Raw genomic sequence first — 22,881 nt, forward strand, 5'->3', positions numbered from 1 at the left:
GCAGGGTTACAGGGAGGAGCTGGAGATGTTCATTTTCTGTCAGAACATTAATAAATTCTCATTCGTCACTCATTACTGAACCGAGTGTGAACTGTTCTCTTGTTGCATCTAAACACGGTGAAGTACAGCAATGCTTCAATGACAAAACAGTTGGTGGGGTAAGTCTAAACGGGAGGTAAAGAAACCAAGTTTGTGTTGAGAAGGAAGTGAAACCAAAAACAAGAGTAAACGTGAGGGTAAAAACCAAAACCTGCAAAGAAATTTTGGAAGCAAAATGGAGCTGAGTTTAATGTCGGAAATTGTTTGACTCGGTGCTGCGTCTGGAAGGCTGTAAAATGTTTCATTGAGAGATGAGTTTCTGTTCCTGGAAATTACATTGAACTTCATTGGAATATTGCAGGAGGCTGAGATGGAAAGATCAGTATAAAGCAAGGTTGAAAATTGAAATGACAGAAGACTGTGAAATCCGAGTGATGTTTATTAACTGAACAGAAGTGTTTCACGAAGCAGTCACTTCCTCTGCGACTGGATCCTGAACTTTCGAACTTACAGACCACAGTAAGAAAGGATAAACAATAATACGTTCTCCACGATCATCCTCAGCACCGGTGCCCCACAGGGCTGTGTTCTCAGCCCCCTACTATACTCCTTATACACCTATGATTGTGTGGCCAAATTCCCCGCCAATTCGATTTTCAAGTTTGCTGACGACACTACCGTAATAGGTCTGATCTCAAACAATGATAAGACAGAGTACAGGAATGAGTGAGAGAATCTGGTGAACTGGTGCGCCAACAATAATCTCTCCCTCAATGTCGACAAAATGAGAGATTGTCATCCAGTTCAGGAAGCGTAAAGGAGAACATGCTCCTGTCTACATCAACGCGGACGAAGTAGAAAGGTTCGAGAGCTTCAAGCTTTTAGGTGTCCAGATCACTAACAACCTGTCCTGGTCCACCCATGCCGACACTATAGTTAAGAAAGCCAACCAATGCCTCTACTTTCTCAGAAGACGAAGGAAATTTGGCATGTCAGCTACAACTCTCACCAACGTTTACAGATGCACCAAAGAAAGCATTATTTCTGGTTATATCTCAGCTTGGTATGGCTCCTGCTCTGCCCAAGACCGCAAGGAACTACAAAAGGTCATGAATATAGCGCAATCCAACAGGCAAACCAGCCTCCCATCCATTGGCTCTGTCTACATTTCCCGCTGCCTCGGCAAAGCAGCCAGCATAATTAAGGATCACAGGACCCTGGACGATTCCATCTTCTTCCGTCGAGAAAAAGATACAAAAGTCTGAGGCCACGTACCAACCAACTCAAGAACAGCTTCTTCCCTGCTGCCATCAGCCTTTTGAATGGACTTTCCTTGCACTAAGTTGATCTTTCTCTACACCCAAGCTACGACTGTAACACGACATTCTGCACTCTCACCTTTCCTTCTCTATGAACGGTATGTTTTGTCTGTATAGCACGCAAGAAACAATATTATTCACTGTATGTAAATACATATGTCAATAATACATCAAATAATAAATAATACATAAATAAATAATCTCCCCAATATGACAGACAGCTTTATAAGCAAAACAACATGTTCAAATAAAGAAATATAGAAATCAATCTTACATGTGGAATTTGTGTTTAGGGATCTGAACAGCGAGGAAGGAATATGGAACTTATCACACCAACAATTCTAATCCATTTTCCTGTTTCCTCACCCGATGATCTGCTCCCACTGAGGTTGACAGGGATTTCAAGCTTTTATGTCCCACTTCCTTTTTTTCACCCTCATCCCTTCCCCTCTAAAACGATGAAAGTTTTCCCCTTTTCATCACGGCGACACAGTGGTGCAATGATTAGCACTGCTGCCTTACAGCGCCAGGAACCTGGGTTCGATTGCTGGCTTAGGTCACTATCTGCTTGAAGTTTTTACCCTCTCCCCATGGCTGCGTGAATTTCTTCTGGGTGCTCCAGCTTCCTCCAACAGTCCGAAAGATATGCTGGTTAGGTGCATTGGCCATGCTGAATTCTCCCTCAGTGTACTGAAACAGGTACTGGAGTGCAGTGACTAGGGGACATTCATCGTAACTTCATTGCAGTGTTAATGTTTGCCTTCTTGTGACACTAATAAATAAACAAACTTCACTTTACCTTCTTCCCCAATATTCTTCTCATTCAATGCATCATCCTTTGTCATTTCTGCCAACTCGAGATCGTTGCCACCACTAGAATTCCACTCCCCTCTGCAGATTTTCTGAGTGGAGATATTCCTCTTTACACCTTCGCCCATGTCCTATCAATTAAAGCAATTGCGCACCCCCCCCTATCCCCGCCCCCCACCCGCGATCAAATCTACTCAATGTCCAACGCCTCTAACATTACTTCCAGATGAAAAGCCAATTTCCTCTCCCAAATTAATCGTATTAGCTGTTCACATCATGCTCTGCTCTGGTTTGTGGATTCCAAACAAACATTGATTAATAACCCTGTGGGATTCCTCCATTCAGTACAAAATTGTGGATCCATTTCTGCTCAGAATTCTGGTCCACTACCTTTTTAATTCTTCACTTGTTTTCACTCTGATCTCTATGTCGTTCGTCTTCTCTCGTGTTCTAATGAAGCTCAGTGCACAATTCCTGAACGCACTATTTTGATATCTTCACTTGTTATTTTTCTATTCATGGTAGTCTTGCACCACCAGTTCCTGCATTTCATCTCTCTTGTACTGAACACAATAACAGACTTTCTATTTTGTCCCTTTTTTTTCTGCCGTTACCAATCTGCCATTTTCTTTTTAGGTGTGCAGATCACCAACAACCTGTCCTGGTCCCTGCAGGCCAAGGGAAAGCCCTGTCTCGGGGGCAGGGAATTCATATGGTGTTCATGGAAGTGGAAATGACTAGGGTTGGGAAGCATTTTCCGATCAGGGCCATTGTGATCTCCTGGACTCGTTTCGATCGCCTCAGGGGGTCGGAGAGGAATTTCCCAGATTTTTTTTTTCCCCATATTGGCCCTGGGGTTTTTCACTCTGGGTTTTCGCCTCTCCCTGGGGATCACATGGTCTGGAATAGGGGGGTGGGGGTGAGTTAATAGGTTGTAATGAACAAAGCATCGTAGCTGTGAGGGACAGCTCGGTGGATAGGATATTGGTATGTAGATAGGCTGGAAAATTGGGCGGGGATCCTGGATTCAGGATTCAATCCTGGACCGGGGAGCGGCGCGGGCTTGGAGGGCCGAAGGGCCTGTTCCTGTGCTGTATTGTTCTTTGTTCTTTGTTCTTTGTTCAAGTACAAAGGGTCATGAACGAAGCCCAATCCATCACACACACCAGCCTCCCATCCATTAACTCTGTCTCCACATCCCGCTGCCTCAGAAATGCAGCCAGCATAATCAAGGATCACACAAACCACCGACATACTCTCTTCGACCTTCCGTTGGGAAAAAGATGCAAAAGTCTGTGATCACCTATCAACTGACTCAAGAATAGCTTCTTTCCTGCTGCCATCAAACTCTTGAATCGACCTACCTTACATTACACTAATCTTTTTCTACATCCTGGCCATGACTGGAATACGACATTCTCCTTTCCTTTTCTACGATTGGTATACGTTGTCGGTGTAGCATACAAGAAACAATATTTTTCACAAGATACTAATACAGGTAACAATAATAAATCAAACCAAAAATCAAATAAAAATAAATTTAAGGCACGAGGGTGGTCACAGTGTTTAGCATTGTTGCCTCAGAGCGCCAGCGACCCGTGTTCATTCCAGCCTCGGGTGACTGTCTGTGTGCAGTTTGTATGTTCTCGCTGTGTCCTCGTGGTTTTCCTTTGGGTGCTGCTGTTGCCCCCGACACTCCAAAGATGTGTGCCTTAGGTTGATTGGCCATGTTATAATTGTCCCTTAGTGTCAGGGGGACAAGCAAGGTAAATACATGGGGTTACGGGGAATGGAACTGGGTGGGTTGTTCTCTGTGCTGGCTTGATGGGCGAAACGGCCTCCTTCTGCACTGCAGGGATTATATGATTCTTCTTTGAAATTGTTGCATTTCTTTAAGATTGTAATCTCTGTCCCAATTTTGTATATTTCTTGGAATTTTACGCACATTTATAGTTTCAGCACGAGTGCATTTTTCTTAGCCTCATACCATCAACTCCTTTGTCATTTAATGTCTCCTGCCCTCAACGATGCTTTGAAGCCAGAAGAGAAATAGCCATGCTAAACTCAGTGATAAGTATCGAGAACGAATTAATTAATATTCTGACAGCAGCGAAGCATTCAGCAATGAGTGACCACAATATTTTTGAGGCAGCGCAAGATCACACAAGTGCTGTAATTTTTACCTTATCTAAGGTTAATATGGACAGAATGAGCGGTAAGTTGAATTTGTTAAATTGGAACAGGTGCCAACAGGCAAACACAAACAATCGGAGACACAGAAAGAAACATATGGAACAATATGTATCTAATACAATCGGAAAGGATGGAAACTTCACTTTATCAATTCACGGTGATTTTGGGAATTAAATTCCATGTTTTAAACCAGTGGTTAAGAAGGAATGTTGATTTCTGTCCAAATAATGATGAACTATGTCTTTAACGTGGTGCTGTTTCCACTGTGCTGATACTCTCGTCCCTCTCGACGGTACATGTCACAGGGAGGACGCTGCTTTCCAAATAAGCATGGTGACTTATTGCAGGGTGTCCGGTAGATCAGACACACTGCAGCTAACATGGATAAACTATTTCTGTGAAATCATTGATCGTATCTGCTTCCACCACCCTCATAGAGAACGAGATTGATTCATTACTCGCAGTGAAAGGGGGTTCTTTGGCCGAGTGATGGTGCTGTAGTGGTGAGCACAGCTGCTTCCCAAGCAGTTGACCGAGATCAATTCCCGCTATCGCATTGGTTTAATTTATTTGAGGCGGCACAATGATTAGCACTGCTCCCTCAGAGCGCCGGAGCCTCAGGTTCGATTGCCGGCTTGGTTCACTGTCTGTGTGGAGCTTGCACGTTCTCCTCGTGTCTGCGTGGGTTTCCTCTGGGTGCTCCAGTTTCCTCCAACATTCCAAAGATGTGCAGGTTAGGTGAATCGGTAAATTCTCCCTCGGTGTACCCGAACAGTCGCCGGAATTTCGCGACTCGGAGATTTTCACAGTAACTTCATTGCAGTGTGAATGTAAGCCTACTCTGACAAATATATAAAATTATCTTATCTACAACCACTTTTACTGTTGCCTCACAGGGCCAGTGACCCGGTTTCAAATCTGTCCGTGATTCACTGCGTGGAGTTTCCAATCCGGTTCCAAGTGGAGAGGATCTCCAAGAAGGTTGCGCATATCGACACAGACATCAAGTTTCTACAAAGATGCAAGAAAGCAGACATCGCCACATGTGTGGAGTTTGCACATTCTTCCAGTGCCCTCATGGGTTTCCTGAAAGATGTGCAGCTTTGGTGAATTGACCATGCTAAATTATCCTATAATGTCACAGGATGTTTGGGTTAGGGGGAATATCGGGGTAATTGCCTGGGGATTGAGTGGGATGCTCTGTCAGAGAGCCGGTACAGACTCAATCGACTGCATGCTTCCTTCTGAAGTGCGATGACCCTATGCTTCCTATACTTTTTAAATCTTCACTGTTCCCAAATCTTTCTGCTCGCAGTTACTGCAACGATTTCCGCCTGAGTACTTTAGTTCAATATTAGGCACGAGGATGCTGTGTGAGAACCTCTCTGGCTAAGTCGAAGGCATCCTGAAAGCCTTCGAAATGGAGCCACCAGCTTCTGAAGCGACACCACGAACTTCTTACAGAAGCTCAGCACCCATGGAACAGTTGAACCAGGAATACTCCTCGTCACAATGGACGTCTCGGCACTCTACACCAGCAAGCCCCACGACGACGGCTTTGCTGCAACAGCCTCAGCACTCAATACTGACGCCGGCATCGCCACATCTTAGTTCAACATGTTATACACTTTTACGCATCTCTCAGAGCAGCACTTAATTCAGTTTACTTCACCGAGAGGAACTATGTATTCTCCAAACAAATCTTGCAGCTAAAATCCCTCATCGCTGTGTCCAGTGGAGTAAATCTCATTTACACCCACCCAAGGACCCTGACACACTTCCTAAAATCGCCCCATCTCTTCTGTCAAAATGCAGCATTGTTCCTGAGTGTGGAATTAATAATGTGTCTCTGCTACAATATCAGTGAGAGCTGAGACTGCAATTTCTGTTTCTCCAAGAGAATCTTTCTATATAAAGCCGGAATTTACAGGGATTTCAGTCACTGAGACATTGCCTGGCCGTCGGTGTCTCACTGCTCGAACTCACTCTGTCTGTCTATCACTCGAACCCCTCTTATTAACTCAATATAAAGGTGGGATATTGTTGCTTAGTAACTGAGTGCACACAATCCGTATCTTCATCTGATCAAATAGAATTCAGCTTGTGAACAACATCACCATTTCAAACAGTTCTGGGTTAACCTAGGCACAGCTCTGATTGGAGTCAGCCCCCTAAATCTCGGGAACAGACACTGTGAGCATTACTGGCCTCAGAGACTTTAACAGTTACTGAACAGGGAAGCTCCAACTAATCCTGGAGAATCCACAGCACAGAGCGAGAGGAGAGGAAAGCCTGTCGTGGAAGCTCTCAATCTGAGACACAGATTGTCATAACAATGTGCAGATGTGAACCTGCTCCTTCCATTCCCAAACTGTGATAATCAGGAATACAGAACGCCCAGAAATGACCAGCTTGTTGCAATGTGTTTGAATGAACACGATGTCAGATCATCTAAGCAGCATTTTGAAATTATCATTCATTCAATATATTCTGATGAAATGTATTTCTAATGCTCTGTGTGTCATTGCATAAGAATCATCCTCTGATATGAGACCTTGTTTTGCCCTTGTGCCCCTGGTGCTGATTTTTAAAAATTCTGTTCATGCTATGATTTTCCTCATGGAACCACAGAAAGAACAAAAGAAAGGTAACAGCACACAAGGAACCCATTCGGCCTCGCTTCTCCATGCCAGCCCACGGATACTAAAGTGTCATTTCCAAGTTCACCCAGCTGCACCCGGCCCGGAAACATGCAGCTGAAAGCATGATGGAGATCCAAAACCTTCATACCAAACATTCACTGGGATTTGTGGCTCTGTGAAGCTGCCAAAGCAAACACTTCCAATCATAATCTCTGCGAGCAAGGTTCGAACCTGCGTGGGGAAACCCTGTTGGATTCCTCCTCCGTAACGTTCATGTTAACTTCATCAGGCACCAGGATTGTGCAGAGCACAGTGTGTGAGGCAAAATTTGTTCCTGTCCTTTGTATCTTTGTCTCTGACTGAGAACTCATTTCTTAGGTCAGAGACTTGTTTTTCTATTTTAATAATTTTTCATCAGAAACGAATTACGTCCGAATAAAAAATGAAAAAGAGACATCTCCATTTTATTTCATGACTGTTAAATGTTCCGTTCGCCCTGTTTCTGTCCACTCAGTTTAAAAGGCAAGATACCGCGAGGAAGCTTCTAAATAAATTATTAAGTCGATGGTCGGGAAGCGAACCCGGGTCAACTCTTTAGAAAAAGCAGCCAGACTTACCACTGTACCACCATCACTCACTTTGCTTAAACAACCCTTATTTTCATTAGTTATAATGACAGAACTACCTTAGTTGCTGATTTCATCAAGCTCCAGGTGTGTCCATTGCACAGTTTATAATCTCAGCTTGGCTTGTCTCGTTTTTCAGGACGGCTGCCACCTGTTCACTATTGCTTCAGACTGAGAACTCATTGATTAGCTTTGAGGCATGTTCTTTGATTTAAACAAAGTTTCCACTGACAGCAACTTTGAACTGGATTTTACCTTGGACACACACGGATGATGACAATATTTCTGAGGCCAAAACATTGAATGTTTTCAAAGCAGTTAGATATAGCACTTGAGGCAAACTGGAGCAAAGGATATCTGGGTACAATGTGGGAATAGGCGATTGAGTTGGATGATCAACCATGATCATAATGAAAAGCGGAGCAGGATCGAAGAGCCGAATGGCCTCCTCCAGCTGCGATGTTACGTTTCTGTGTTTTTTTTCACTGTATCTGTTAATTTGCAGAAAGTTCAGCTCTGACAGTGAATCTGGTTTACTCCAGGTCCAATCGGAGGGTGGTCAGAACCTGTCTGTCACTGTCAGAAACTCCGTTATCGGCGAGTGTGGGATGATTATTTAACTGGCTGTCATTGGTTGTTGAGGGTGTGATTTACTGTTATCTATCAGTGCAGGAGAAACAAATAAAACAGGAAATCCAGAGATTCCGAGAGCAGATAATTTGTATTTTCACCCGAAAGAAACGCAATGGCATCTGTAATCACTATAATAACTAAAAAAAACCCAGGTATGATTGGCTCTTGCCGCGGAATCTGGTGAACAGATGTGGTCCTGCACTACATGGACTCCAGCGGTTCCAGAAGGCAACTCACCACCACCTTCCCAAGGGCAATTATGGATCGGCAATAAATGCTGACCCAGACAGCGACGCCCACATTCCATGAATGTATTCAAAGGCAATCTGCGGGAAGCGGGCCTCAGAGTGTTACTGAGGTGAAGAACAGTTACTGAGGTAAAGAACTATAACTAACCCCCTGGAATCCGGAGCAAAGGCTAAAAGGAGGAGAAATTCCGTCTGGGACCTTACATTTGGTGAAAGTTTTGTCCTGTGAATGTGTAGGTGTGATTATTGTGTAAGAGAGTGTGTATGAACGGGGCGGGCGAGTCAGGCTATTCTAATTGTGTCAGTGTGTCTGTTCTGATCATGGGATCTCGGAGTCTCTCTTGAGTAAAATAAAACGATTTTTCAATTTAATCGTCCCCCTAATCCCCCTGCTGAGCCTCAAAGTTAGATTTCACGGCAACTGTTGCATTAAATTCAAGATTCCAGTCGAAAAGTAGAGAACATATCAGCTATCGCGTGCCCGCACATGTTACCTCAAATCCCCAATACCTGTCCCCGAATCCCGCTCCCAGCAATTAATGTTACACAAGGTGTAAAAATGAAGCATATCTTCCTTGCTTTGATGTAATAAAGAGAGTGGCAAAGTGGCACAGCAGTTAGCAATGCTGCACATGTTTAATTCGGGCCTTGGGTGCCTGTCTGTGTGGAATTTGCACGTTCTCCTTGTGTCTGTGCGGGTTTCCTCTGGGTGTTCCAGTTTCCTCCCACAGTCCAAAGACGTGCTGCTTTGGTGCTTGGGCTATGCTAAATTGCCCCTTAGTGTCACAGGGTGTGGAGGTTCGGGGGATTAGCCATGGTAAAATTGCGTGAAAGATGCTGTTTCAGAGAGTCGGTGCAGACTCGATGGGCCTTCCTTCTGCAATGCAGAGATTCTATGCATACAAAGTGTCTTCACTTATGAAACCAAGAATCCCTTCCATTTTCCTCGCGACTCTTTTAAAATTTCCTCTCATCTTCAAAGATCTCTCTGCACCTGAGGCCCATCTGGGCCAGCGCACCGCTTAGAACTGGACCATTCAGTTTTTATTGCCTCTCCCCATCTTTGCTGTCAAAATGCAGCACTGTTCCTGAGTGTGGGACTAATAATGTATCTCTGCTACAATATCAGTCAGAGCTGAGACTGCAGCTTCTGTTTCTCCAGGAGAATCTTTCTTGATAAAGCCGGAATTTACAAGGAATTCTGTCACTGGGACATTATCTGGCCGTCTGTGTCTCACTGCCCTAACTCACTCTGTCTCTTTCTATCCCTCTACCCCATCTAATCCACTTTATATGAAGACGGGATATTGTTGTTTAGTGACTGAGTACACACAATCTGTATCTTCATTTGATCAAATAGAATTCAGTTCGTGAACAATATTATCATTGCAACCAGTTCTGGGTTATCCCCGGAACAACTCTGATTGGCTGCAGCCCCTTGAATCTGAGGAACAGACACTGTGAGCATCGCCGGCCTCAGAGGCTTTTACAGTTACTGAGCTGGAAAACCCTAACTAATCCCCGAGAATCCACAGCACAGAGCGAGAGGAGAGGAAAACCTGTCCTTGGGAGCTGTCAATCTGAGACACAGTTTGACCTGACAATGTGCAGATGTGAACCTGTTCCTTCCATTCCCAATCCGGTTTAGCCAGGAAAACATAACGCCCAGTCATGACCAGCTTGTAGCAATGTGTTTGAATGAACACGATGACGTATCATCTGAGCAGCATTTTGATATTGTCATTCATTCAATTCATCCTGATTAAATGTACTTCTTATGCTCTGTGTGTCTTTACCTAGGAATCTTCCTCTGACGTGAGACATTGTTTTGTCGTTGTGCACCTGATGCTGATTTTTTTTTCATTCTGCTCACGTTATGATTTTCCTCATGGAACCGCAGAAAGAACCAGAGAAAAGTAGCAGCACAGGAGGAACCCATTCGGCCCATCACGTCTATGCCATCCCGAGGACACCCAGGTGTCTCCTTTCCAAGCTCAGCTTCCGACACCCGGCCCAGAGCTATGCAGCTGAAAGCATGATGGAGATCCACATGCTTAAAAGGGCAAGTTGGCGACTTCGTACGTGCCTGACGCAAACATTTCCAACCATAATCGCATGCGAGCAGGGTTCGAACCTGCGCGGGGAAACCCCATTTGATTTCGAATCCAACGCCTTAACCACTCGGCCATCGCAGCTGCTTATTTTCCACAGTAATGTAACCACCTCAGTCACGTGCATATATTAACTTCATCAGTACCAGGATTGGACAGAGCACAGTGTGTGAGCTGAAATTTGTTCCTCAACTTTTACTTTATATCTTTGTCTCTGAATTCATTTATTAGGTCAGAGACTTGTTTTTTTTCTATTTAAATATTTTTTCAGTGAAAACTAATTACGTCCGAAGAAAAAATGAAAAAAAAAGTATCTCTATTACTGTCGAATCTTGCGTTCGCCCTGTTTTTGTTCACTCGTTTTAAAATGCAAGAGGCCGCCGATAAGGTTCCAAATATATTATCAATGTGATGGCTGGGAATTGAACCCCTACCACCTGCTTGAAATGCAGCTATTTCCAATACTATCTCACCGCCGCTCGTGGTGCATTAGTTATAATGACGGAACTACCTTAAATGCTGATTTCATCAGGCACCAGTGTGCCCGGAGTCAACTGAAATTGGCTTGTCTCGTTTTAACCACATTTTTACTATTGTTTCATACCGGGAATTCATTGATCAGTTTTGAGGCCTGTTCTTTTATTGAACAAAATTTCCACTCAAAGTAACTTGAAGCTGAATTTTCCGTTAGAAAGATCGTGATGGTGAGGATTTCATTTTAAGGGTGCCCACCTACTGTTATGGCCTGCGATAACTAATTAAAGAAATCAGAACTGTGATGGCCAGGAACTGACCCTAGATCAAATGCTCGCACAGTCACCACTCCACCACCATCGCTCACCTGGTTCTGCCACCCACGCTGTAAGAAAGTTCAGCTCTGACAGTGAATCTGGATTCCTCCAGGTCCAATCTGAGGATGGTCAGAAACTGTCTGTCACTGTAAGAAACTCCATTATCAGCGAGTCTGGGATGATCATTTAACTGGCTGTTACTGGTTGTTGTGGTTGTGATTTACTGTTACCTGTCAGTGAAAGAGCAACAAATGAAACGATACAAACACTTATTTGGAGAAAGGGCTTCTCTTGTGGCACTGGGAGTATTTGCATAATGGATGTCTGGTTCTGTTCAGTTTGACGGCAGTCGCGTCTGATGCACTTTAATTCTTGTATTTTTTCCCCCCACGATACCCTTTCCCGATCGCGACGTGTCGTGTTTGTTTGCGCGTTTGCTAAAATGTTGAACTGGAACCAACTGGAATTGGCCTATTATTTCAGCAAGCTGCAATTTGTACTCTGAACACTCTTTGTTGCAGTATGAGCGCTGCAGCTGCGGATCTGTGGGGCAAATGATGGCATGTAGGACTTCTCATCATTGTTTTATTTAATTTGATTTAATTTGTTCTTGTCACGTGATAATACAGTGAAAAAGTATTTTTTCTTATGCACTGTAGAGACAAAGCATACCGTTCATGGAGAAGGAAAGAAGAGACTGCAGAATGTAGTGTTACAATCATAGCTCGGGTGTCGAGAAAGATCAACGTAATGCAAGGGAGGTCCATTCAGAGATCTGATGGCAGCAGGGCAGAAGCTGTTCTTGAGTCGATTGGTCGGTGACCCCAGACTGATGTACCTTTTTCCCGATGGAAGAAGGTGGAAGAGAGAATGTTGTCTGGTGAGACATTCAAAAGTTGTGGGTTAGAATCTCATCGAAGTCGGCTTTTTAGGTAAAGTTTGAAGAAATCGGGAACTGGTGTATCAGTGCTCTCAGAGAAGTGAAACTACCGCCTGGAACTTCATGAGAATGCACACAGCGCAGAAGTAAAACATTTGTTCCCTCGGCCCTGCACCGACAACAATCCCACCCATCCTGTATCTTCGTAACCCCACATATTTACCGTGCTAATCCCCCTGACACTGAGGGACTATTTAGCATGGCCAATCCCGCTAAGACGGCACTAATTTTCATGGCTGAGCTGCCTATTCTGGAAAGACAAAATCTGCCATTCGGGCCGCAAATGAAGCTGGCGTCTGCTTTGGATCTTCTGAAACCACATGTTAATCTGGTGGCAAACTCCTCGCCAAAACTGGTGTCCTAATTTGAATCGAGTTTCTCATTGGATTAGAAAAATGGGAATGTGGAATTGTTCTGGACTATTCACCCGTCAAACCTGTGTCCCCAAACTTCAGCTTCGTTCCGTGAAACTCAAAATACTGAACGAATCATCAGTTCACCGGCAATAAGCAGAGAGAACAAATGCACCATCGACAAGGATGGGATTCGAACCCACGCGTGCAGAGTACAATAGATTAACATTGCATCGCCTTAACCACTCGGCCACCTCGTCATGCAATGGTCGCTCCCCAAAACACCTGTTGTGTTTTAACATCCGGAACAAATAACACATTTCTCCCACAGGAAAATGTTGCCTTTCTGCATTCTCGTTAATTTTGATTCGCTGTTACTTTTCCATTTGATGTAAATCCAGAGAAAGTAAAGAGAGGGACAGTTCACCTCCATTGTCCCTGTTTGGTTTTGAATTCACCGAACATGACCCTGATGTAAAAAGTGGCAAGTGCTGTGAGTTTGTGGCGCAACGGTGGAGCATCTGACTTCAGAGCAGAAAGCTGCGTGTTCGAATCGCGGAGCTTTTCTGCGTTGGTCTTTGGCTTTTGGTTGTTTCCCATTGTTCCTGAAATGATACAACTGTGATAGAAATGAAATTTTAGGGATGATCCAGTTCGCATGCTCAGTTTACATTTTTGCACACTTTTATATTTGAACAATGTGTCAGAGATATGATTCGGCCATTGCTTGTAAAATAAAAGCAAGGTCCACAGTCGTTTCTGGGAGACATCAATGGGAAGAGCTGACTGGTGGTAATTTAACCAGAGGATTCACATCTCAGGCGAGGAGCAAGGCCGAGAAGGCAGAGCCTTCATGAACAATCTCAACTGATACGGGAATTCATCCTGCGCTGCTGGCTGAATAAACTGTCCAGCCAACTGAGACAAACACGCTGTGCTACTCGTTAATGAAAATCAAGAAGGTGAAGCAAATGAACTGCAGGGAAAACCCTGATTTGCTTTTGGGCAGCAGCAAAATATTCCCACTTGATGTAGTGAGTACGTGATAGCAGAGGATGGTTTTGATCCCTCGACCTCGGGGTTATGGGCCCAGCACGGATCCACTGCGCCACTCTGCTTCGAAAGCGAACATCTCCCTGCTTGTTACTGCCGCCCGCGAGCCAGGAAACTATTCACTGTCTCTTTTTATTTCAAACAAGGCTCACGTGTTGGGAAGCTCACCCTGGCTGAATAATAACACATCACATCATCCCGAATGTAACAGACAGAGAAAGACACATAGAAAAGCAGTAAAAACAAACTATTAGGACACACACACACAATGAGAGACAGAAAATATTCGAGCAAGATACTGAGATGGAAAAACTGATTATGTATGAAAAGGGATTTTCTGTTGCACAAAGATAGGCCCTGTTTTGAAATGTACGTTCTGTTGTGTAAATGTGCTCTCTGCTGTGTAACTGTTCTCTCTGTTTGGAACTATGACTCTGTCGTTGACAGATCTTCATTGTGGTTCTGACAAATTCTTCCCTGTTGTATAAACGTGTGCCCAGTTTGCAAATGTGATCCGTCTTGAGCAGAAGTTTCCCCATTGTGTGAAATGTTCTCTGTTGTTCTGTGAAGATGTTTTCTGTGGTAAAACAATCGACGGAAATTTCAAGGCCGCCATTTCTGAGGCTTGCTTTCAATTTCAGGTTTGTTTGGGGCGAATGGCCTACTCCTGTTTCTGTTTTCTATCCATGTGCCTATGTGTTAAATCAGTGAATTTGAATTTCACCAGCTGCCATGGTGGGATTTACTCCGTGTCCCCAAAGATTAATCCGGGACTCTGGATTACCAGCCCAGTGACATCACCTTTCATCCCTGCAAACAAAAACAGTTCATTCAGCTCAGCATTAAACCTCTTCCTGAGGAGATTCGTATTCCTGCCACAGAATTTCAATTAGCCAATTGATACAAAGCATTTTGTTCTAGTTTGGAACATTAACAATTCATCCAGATGAAACATACGTCGTGGAATAGTTCCGATCTAAAAATACTAAGATAAGTGAAAAATAAATGAACAAAGTTACAAGGAAAGTAATTCTGAGAGAGCTGTTTGGAACTAATGGTGGATTTCAGTTAACGGACGAAAGCTCGGTTTTCAGGAGGTTCCACCAGATTTCTGTATAAAGAGACCGGGCTGGAGCCTGCAATCGTTAGATCGTAGCATGGTAAGTAGCGAAATTAATCGCTTTACCCGTTAGGCTACGGCCACGCAAGGCTGCCTGTTTGCGGAATTTGTGCAATATTCCTTGTTCAGTCCTGTTCGTTCTTTCGTTAGTTAGTGGCAGTCCTCAGACTTTTGTCGCTTGTTCTCGACGGAAGCCGGTGGAAGAGAGCATGAACAGCGTGCGTCGCTCCATGATTAAACTGGCTGCTTTTCCAAGACAGCGGAAAGTGACAATAGATGGGAGGCTAGTTTGCGTGATTTCACGACACTTGGTCGTTCTTTTGCGATCTTGGACAGAGCAGGAGCCACAGCAAGCTGTGATGCAACCAGAAGGAATGCTTTCTCTGGTGCGCCTGTCTGTATTCAGACTGTGCTTTGCATTATCTGCTGCTCAATGAGGATTGGGATCTTTCTGATTCTATCAGCTGAACTGTGCGGGTACAAGTGACTTGTTCTGACTGCCAGCTTCCGGAACTGTAAAATAATTTATAAATTAATTCTTTATCTGTCAATTTTTGCTACTGCAGCTGAATTTCTGTATCCCCTCATTTTGAATAACTGATTAATTTTCTTTATTCATTCCTGGGATGTGTGTGTCGCTGGCTGGGACCGCAATTATTGCCCATCCTAAATTTTCCTTTAACTGAGCAGCTTGTTAGGTGACCTCAGAGGGCAGCTCAGAGTCAACCACATTGCTGTGGGTCGGGGGCCACGTGTAGGTCCAGACCAGGTAAAAAATCATTCCTTAAAGGACTTTAGTGAACCAGCTGTGTTATTTTATGACAATCGATTCGTGGTCATTGGACTTTTAATTCCAGATGTTTTTATTGATGTCAAATTTCACCATCTGCCGTGTGTGTGTGTGTGTGTGTGTGTGTGAGAGAGAGAGAGAGAGAGAGAGAGAGAGAGAGAGAGATTCTCACATATTTGGTATGTTTGTGAGTATGGATTTATCCTTTATATTCCCTCATAAACACGGTGATCCCTTGGTCTTTGTGAATTCCGCAGATACACGTGTACCACTGAGACTCTGGTGTGCGGGTGGAGGGTGGGGTGAGGTTTCAAGGCAATGCCGCAGGGTGCTCAGTGTGAAAACAGCCGATTTTAAAGCACGTGTGAAGGAAAGTGAAGGGTGAACCTGTCTGTGTGAAGATCACAGAACAGCTCTGTCTGGTGCTGCGACCAAGAGACAAGTTTTGGGTTGTCAGTAAATGAACTCCTATAATGAAGGCACAAAATCAGAAACAGGAAATGCTGGAAATATGCAGCAGCTCCGAAAGCAGCGGTGGAGTGATATTCCTGTCGCCAGGATGAAACCTTCCATAGTTCACGTTGCTCAGACCTGTCAATCTTAGTACCTTCGTGCAAGGAACACGTAGGGTGGGATTTGGGTCTTTGTTGACTTGAGCAAACAGGGCATTGCACAAGCCGAGTAAACAGGAGATCCCTGTTTCAAATCCCAGCGAGAACCTTGAGTCCTTTCAAGTGATCAGTGCAATTGTGCAAGTCGCAATGTCCTATCCTTGCTAGTCGATATTGTCTTTACCTTTACAGTGGATGACGTACAAAGATGAAACAAAAACATGTTTCGAGACTCCCCACAAATATGTCTCCTATTTATTTACTCGATCAGGTATTTTCATCATCTTGCAGAAAAAAATATCTGCAATAAAGCCAATGCTGTAAATCCCACAAATACAGCTTTCCATTTTTTCTCAGGGAATTTCTAAAACAGTCGAATGGCCTTACAATCATACACTCCCAACAGTGCCGAAGGAGACTGTTCTTCGCATCGAGTCTGTATCGACTCTCCATCAGAGAGCACACAGGACTTATCCCCGCGGCGCCACGCATCCACCCCGCTAATCTACCTATACAAACACCTTCGGGACCAAAGGGCAATCTAGCATGGCCAATCCACCCAATTCGCTCATCTTTGGATTGTGGGAGTTAACAGGAGCACTTGGTTTCCTGAGATAACGTGCCTGGGTGAATGCAGCTTGAACAGCACTACAGAAGTTTAGCACCATCCAGGACAAAGCATCCCACTTCATTCGCTTCCCACGCATAAAAATTCACTCCCTCCAATACAGCAGTGCGCACCAACTACACGATGCATTGCAGCAACTCAGCAAGGCTCCTTTGCCAGCAGGCTCCAAACCCACGACTACGACAGTCTGGAAGGACAAGCGCAGCAGACACAACAGAATAACACCACCAGGTTGCAGGGCACTGATATTTATTTATTGATTGTAGCCATTTATCAATTGCTGTTGTTGCGTGTGTGTGTTCTTTAATCTTTTTTTATCTCCCAGAAGAAGTGAAATATCGAATTGAAAAATATGTTACTATTTCTAACCCAGCCAGCGAACGCCGTGTCAAACTTTAAGAAAGCCCCGGAGTTTGCGATTTATTCTCGTGTCAGTCGTTTCCCTGGGAGCCGAGTCAACAGAAGCAGCATGGAGAGATGGCAGACCAGGAAATGTCGGTGCCGAAGCTGAATCACATCAGTGTAGCAGCAAACTGTTTGCCACGAATCTGATCAAAAATGTGACTCGAACCCACAACCTTTGAATGGCTAACTTACCCATTATTTAAAATTCCAATGCGCTATCCATTGCGCCACAGAGTCGCGTACCTGAAATTTACTTTACTTATCCATCTATGGATTTTTCATCATGTAGAAACTATTCGTAAGTTCAACAATCTCATAGTTAAAACGTCAAGAACTGTTCAGAGGAACTTCATTGATTGCAACTCGTGTTGGAACATCTTATGTCTTTTGAAACAACTGTGGAAATACACACCTTTATAGAGGAAATGTGTCCATCACAGAATGATCCTCCATCTCTCTCTTCCTCATTCTCCTGTACAGCTTGGAGGCAAATCTCGCAGGCTTGATAGTCAGGAGACACATTCTACTTCATCTGTCACAGGACTGATCAGACCCTGTTCCCTGTTCCAGAAAAACATCTGCACAGAACACAACGCAAAGCTGGAAGCTGGAAATCTGAAACAAAAACAGAAAATCCTGGAAATGCTCAGCGGATGAGGCAATATTTTTGATTAATGGAGATTTTTGTAAAAACAAGCTCCTGAAGCACAGCACAGCTGCACAGTTTAAAGTTTCCTTCCATCCACAATGGATGATCCATTCTATGATTTTGAACAATCCAAATTGAGAATGTGCATTGTTATTCTGGTCGCCACAGCCTGAAAACCACTCCAGGCATTGATGCCGCCCTTGGATTTTAAATTTGCAAATCCATTCTCCATATTTTAAAGCTACGATTGAAACTGTATCTATCACCCATTCAGTTCTTTGTGAGTGAGAAGGAGAATGAAGATATATTTGGATAATTTTCCGTTGACTGAATTTGTACAGAAGCATAAAAGCGGGAATCACGCACAGCACATCATGAAAATCACCCGCTAAAAGCTGACAGTGTTTAATCAAAGGATGGTTCTCTTCATTCATTGTTATTAATGGAGAATAGAAAAGTCAGGACTGTATAAAATCTGGGCAGCATAACAGAGTAAAGTGGAACACAATGGGGACTGGGCACGATAAGCCTCCAATGGGTAAAAGACAAAGTGGAGGTGCGACGTTGACTGCCTTGTGAGACGGGGTAGGGAGGCGTTGTAGGCTGAAGGTACATAGGAAAGTGGGAGTGCGAAACGTTTAATGCTCACTGTACAAGCAAAAGGTGCAATGCAGACTGCATGCTCGATATTCAATTCTTACTATCCGAAACAGCAGTGATTCAAAATGCCACTTGGTTCAAAATAAAATGCCAACTGGCACTAATACATTCATTTAAAAAGCATCGCCTTGCTGATTTATCATAACTTAAATGATTTAATTTAATTACAGAGGAAAGCAGCGTACTGGTAGATTTCCAAATGAAATGGCCAACAGATTTAGTATTTCGAAGTTCCTCCGTCCCAGGTTCAATATAATGTGAACGATTCTTCTCTGTTGTATCCCTCTCTGATGTCTCAACCTCAGTCTACCAGAGTGTGCTGACATCCACTGGCCGCAATACAGAACTGCAGTAACGTGGAAAAAATGCACATCAACTATCGCTGGAGACTGACATGTTTTGGTCAAAGAAGAGAGAGGGTAGCAGTGGAAGTGTGCGTTTCTGAATGGAGAGCTGTGACAAGTGGCGTTCCTCAGGGATCAGTGTTGGGATATTTGCTGTTTGTAATATATATAAATGATTTGGAGGAAAACGTAACTGGTTTGATTAGTAAGTTTGCGGATGACACAAAGATTGGTGGATTTGCACTCGGCCATCTCGTCATGCAGTGGTTGCTCCCCAAACCACCTCTTGTGTTTTATCATCCGTAGCAAAGAACACATTTCTCCCGCAGGATAACGTTGCCTTTCTGCTTTCTCGTTAATCTTGATTCGCTGTTAAGTTTCCATTTGATGTAAATCCTGAGAAAGTAAAGAGAGAGACAGTTCACCTCTCTGATCCCGATATGGTTTTGAATTCTCTGAACATGACCCTGATGTAAACATAGTCATCGCTATGAGTTTGTGGCGCAACGGAAGAGCGCCTGACTTCAGAGTAGTGGGCTGCGTGCTCAAATCACAGAGCTTTTCGACGCAGGTATTTGGATTTTGGTTGTCTGCAATTGTTCCTGAAATGAAAAATTCCAAAACTGTGATAGAAATGAAATTTTAGGGATGATCCAGTTCGCATGCTCAGTTTATTTTTTTTATATTTGAACAATGCGTCGGGGATATGATTTGTCCATTGTTTGTGAAATTAGAGCAAGGTCCACAGTCCCAGTTGTTCCTGGGACCATCAATGGGGAAAGCTGACTGGCTGTGATTGAACCAGAGGATTCACACCTCAGGTGAGGAGCAAGGTTGAGAAGGCGGGGCCTTCATGAACAATCTCAACCGATACAGGAATTGATCCCGCAACTGAGACAAATGCGCTGGGCTACACTTTGATGAAAATCAAGAAGATGAAGCAAATGAACTGTGGAGAAAACCCAGATTTGCCTTTGGCCAGCAGCAGAATACTTCGATTTGATGGAGTGAGTACATGATAGCAGAGGATGGTTTCGATCCATCGACCTCTGGGTTATGGGCCCAGCACGCTTCCACTGCGCCACTCTGCTTCGAAAGTTGATCCCTCCCTGCTTATTACTGCTGCCCGCGAGCCAGGAAACTATTCACTGCCTCTTTTTATTTCAAACAAGGCCCACGTGTTGGGAAGCTCACATTGTCTGTATAATAACACATAACATCACCCCGAATGTAACAGACAGAGAAAGACAGACAGAACAGCAGTAAAAGCCTATTAGGACACACACATGTCCAAAGATGTACGGGTTAGGTTGATTGGCCAGGTTAAAAATTGCCCCTTAGAGTCCAGAGATGCGTAGGTTAGAGGGATTAGTGGGTAAAATATGTGGGGGTAGGGCCTGGGTGGGATTGTGGTCGGTGCAGACTCGATGGGTCGAATGGCCTCCTTCTGCACTGTAGGGTTTCTATGATTTCTATGATTCTACACACAATGAGAGACAGAAAAGCTTCGAGCAAACCAGCAAGATACTGAGATGGAAACACTGATTATGTATGAAAAGGGACTTTCTGTTACACAAAGCTAGGCCCTGTTTTGAAATGCATTTCCTTTTTTTTAAGTGTGCTCTCTGCTGTGTAACTGTTCTCTCTGTTTGGAACTGTGACTCTGTCGTTGGCATATCTTCACTGTGGATCTGACAAATTCTTCCCTGATCTGTAAATGTGTTCCCGGTTTGTAAATATGATCCGTTTTGAGCAGAAGTTTTCCTTTTGTGTGACATTATCTGAAGGACAGTGCTAGTTTTCACATGTATGCTGATAACGCCCAATTCTAGCTCACCATCACCTTTCAGAACCAATCCCTCTTCTTAAATTATTAGACTGCTTATCCGAAATCCGATAAGCAGATAATTCCCCATTAAATATCTGGAAGACCAAAGTTCCCACCACAAATTCCATTCCCAGTCAATGACTCCATTACTCTCCCTGGTTACTGTCTGAGGCTGAAACAAACTCACATAACTTTGGCACATCATTACACCTGCAAATGAGATTCTGACCACATATCTGTTCCTGCACCAAGATCACCTATTTCCAGCTGTGTAACTTCACATGTTGATAATGCCTGAACTCACCTGTACCTGAACGCCTCATCCATGCTTTTGTTACCTCTCGACTTGCTGATTCAAATACACTCCTGCCCAGCAGATTTCCTTTCAGAAAGGACATTAGTAAACCACATGGGGTTTTGTGACAATCGAGAACTAATTCCAGATTTGTCTTCAATTAAAATTTCACCTTCTGCCATTTTGAACCCAGGTCCCCATCGCCCAGGATCTCTGGATTACTTGTCCACGATGCCGCTGCCTCTGCCAAACAATGTAATGACTGGGATTTGAACCCTCGCCTTTTCCATTACCCTCATGAAAATCTCGAGCAAGTTTATTAAATACGATTCAACTTTCGTAATTACATAGGGGTTTTCCTTAGTTAATGCACATGAGTACAAGTGAGTGTTAATTTTATCTCCAGTTATTATTTGGAGAATATTCCAAATTGCTGATGTTGAACTGATTGGACTGATTCTTACAACCTTTTCTGAAGAGGTGTGTTTACCATTTGCAATTCTCCAGTCCTCCGGCACCATTCATATAACTAGCTGGGTTAGAAAACATTTACCCATTGCCTCTGCAATTTCCACCCTTATTTCCCTCAGAATCCATGGATCCGTCTCTTCCAGTAACAAGAAAACAGCAATTAAGAACAGACATTGACCCCATGGCACATTGACTCTGTTCCACCATTCAATTCGATCATGAGTCATTTATTTATTGCCAGACAGAGAAAAACACATTCACAGTATTAAAAACAAGAACAGCAACAACAACATCAGACAATACATCGATAGAAATCACACTATGTTTCTGACAAGTGTTCTAAAAGTCACGATATATTCAGCATTCACAAAAAAATCAGGAGAAGCATATCAACAATTCTATGCGGGGAAAACAAACTGTGACAATTAACTGTGAATCAATTTTCTGTAGTTTAGACTGACGCCCACACAAAATACATTATGTCTGTATAAATAACTTTTCAAGTTTGGGAAGTAAGGCCATGTATTACAGAATCACAGAATACGACAGTGCAGAAGAGGCCGATGCACGAAATGCCGTGGCCTGCACACCTAATCCCACTTGCCAGCACTCGGCCCATAGCATTGAATGTTATGGTGTGCCAAGAACTCATCCAAGTACTTTCTAATGGATATGAGGCACCCGTCCACTACCACTTTCCCCGGCAGCACATTCCTGACCGTCACCATCCTCTGAGTGAAAATGTTTTTCCGCAAATCCCCCCTAAACTTCCCACCCCCCAATTTTAACATTTGTCTCCTCGTAACTGACCCTTCAACTGAGGGGGGCACCTGCTCCTTATTCACCCTATCCATGCCCCTCATAATCTTGGTCATATCAATCAGGTCACCCCTCAGTCTTCTATGCTCCAACGAAAACAAACCAAGCCTATCCAACCTGTCTTCATAAATTAAATGTTCCATACCAGGCAGCATCCTGGTAAATTTCCTCTGCACCTCCTGCAGTGCGTTCACGTCCTTCCTATAATGTGGCGACCAGAACTGCACACAGTATTCCAGCTGTTGCCTCACCAAAGCTCTATACAACTCCATCCTGACCCCTCTGTCTTTGCAATCTATACCCCGATTGATAAAGGCGAGTGTGCCATATGTCTTTTCCACAAACCTGTTTATCTGCCTTTCCGCCTGCAGAGATCTATGGACAAACACGCCAAAGTCCCTTTGTTCTTCAGAACTTCCCAGTGTCAGACCTGTCATAGAATACTTCCATGTCAAACTAAAATGTATCAATTTATAAACTTGAAGTGAACCAGAAATCAGCCT

General features: G+C 43.8%; 2 non-coding genes across 2 annotated transcripts; both read right to left on the reverse strand.

Annotated features, from left to right (window-relative positions):
• Window positions 1-10,622: 10,622 nt before the first annotated feature.
• On the reverse strand, window positions 10,623-10,705 carry trnas-cga (transfer RNA serine (anticodon CGA)). Its single transcript has one exon. It is a non-coding gene; the product is annotated as a tRNA-Ser (tRNA).
• A 9,279-nt stretch (window positions 10,706-19,984) lies between these two features.
• On the reverse strand, window positions 19,985-20,056 carry trnam-cau (transfer RNA methionine (anticodon CAU)). The gene has a single exon. It is a non-coding gene; the product is annotated as a tRNA-Met (tRNA).
• Window positions 20,057-22,881: the final 2,825 nt, after the last annotated feature.

The sequence above is a fragment of the Mustelus asterias genome, unplaced genomic scaffold (genome assembly GCF_964213995.1).
Source record: "Mustelus asterias unplaced genomic scaffold, sMusAst1.hap1.1 HAP1_SCAFFOLD_76, whole genome shotgun sequence".
In the NCBI taxonomy this organism is placed as follows: domain Eukaryota; kingdom Metazoa; phylum Chordata; class Chondrichthyes; order Carcharhiniformes; family Triakidae; genus Mustelus; species Mustelus asterias.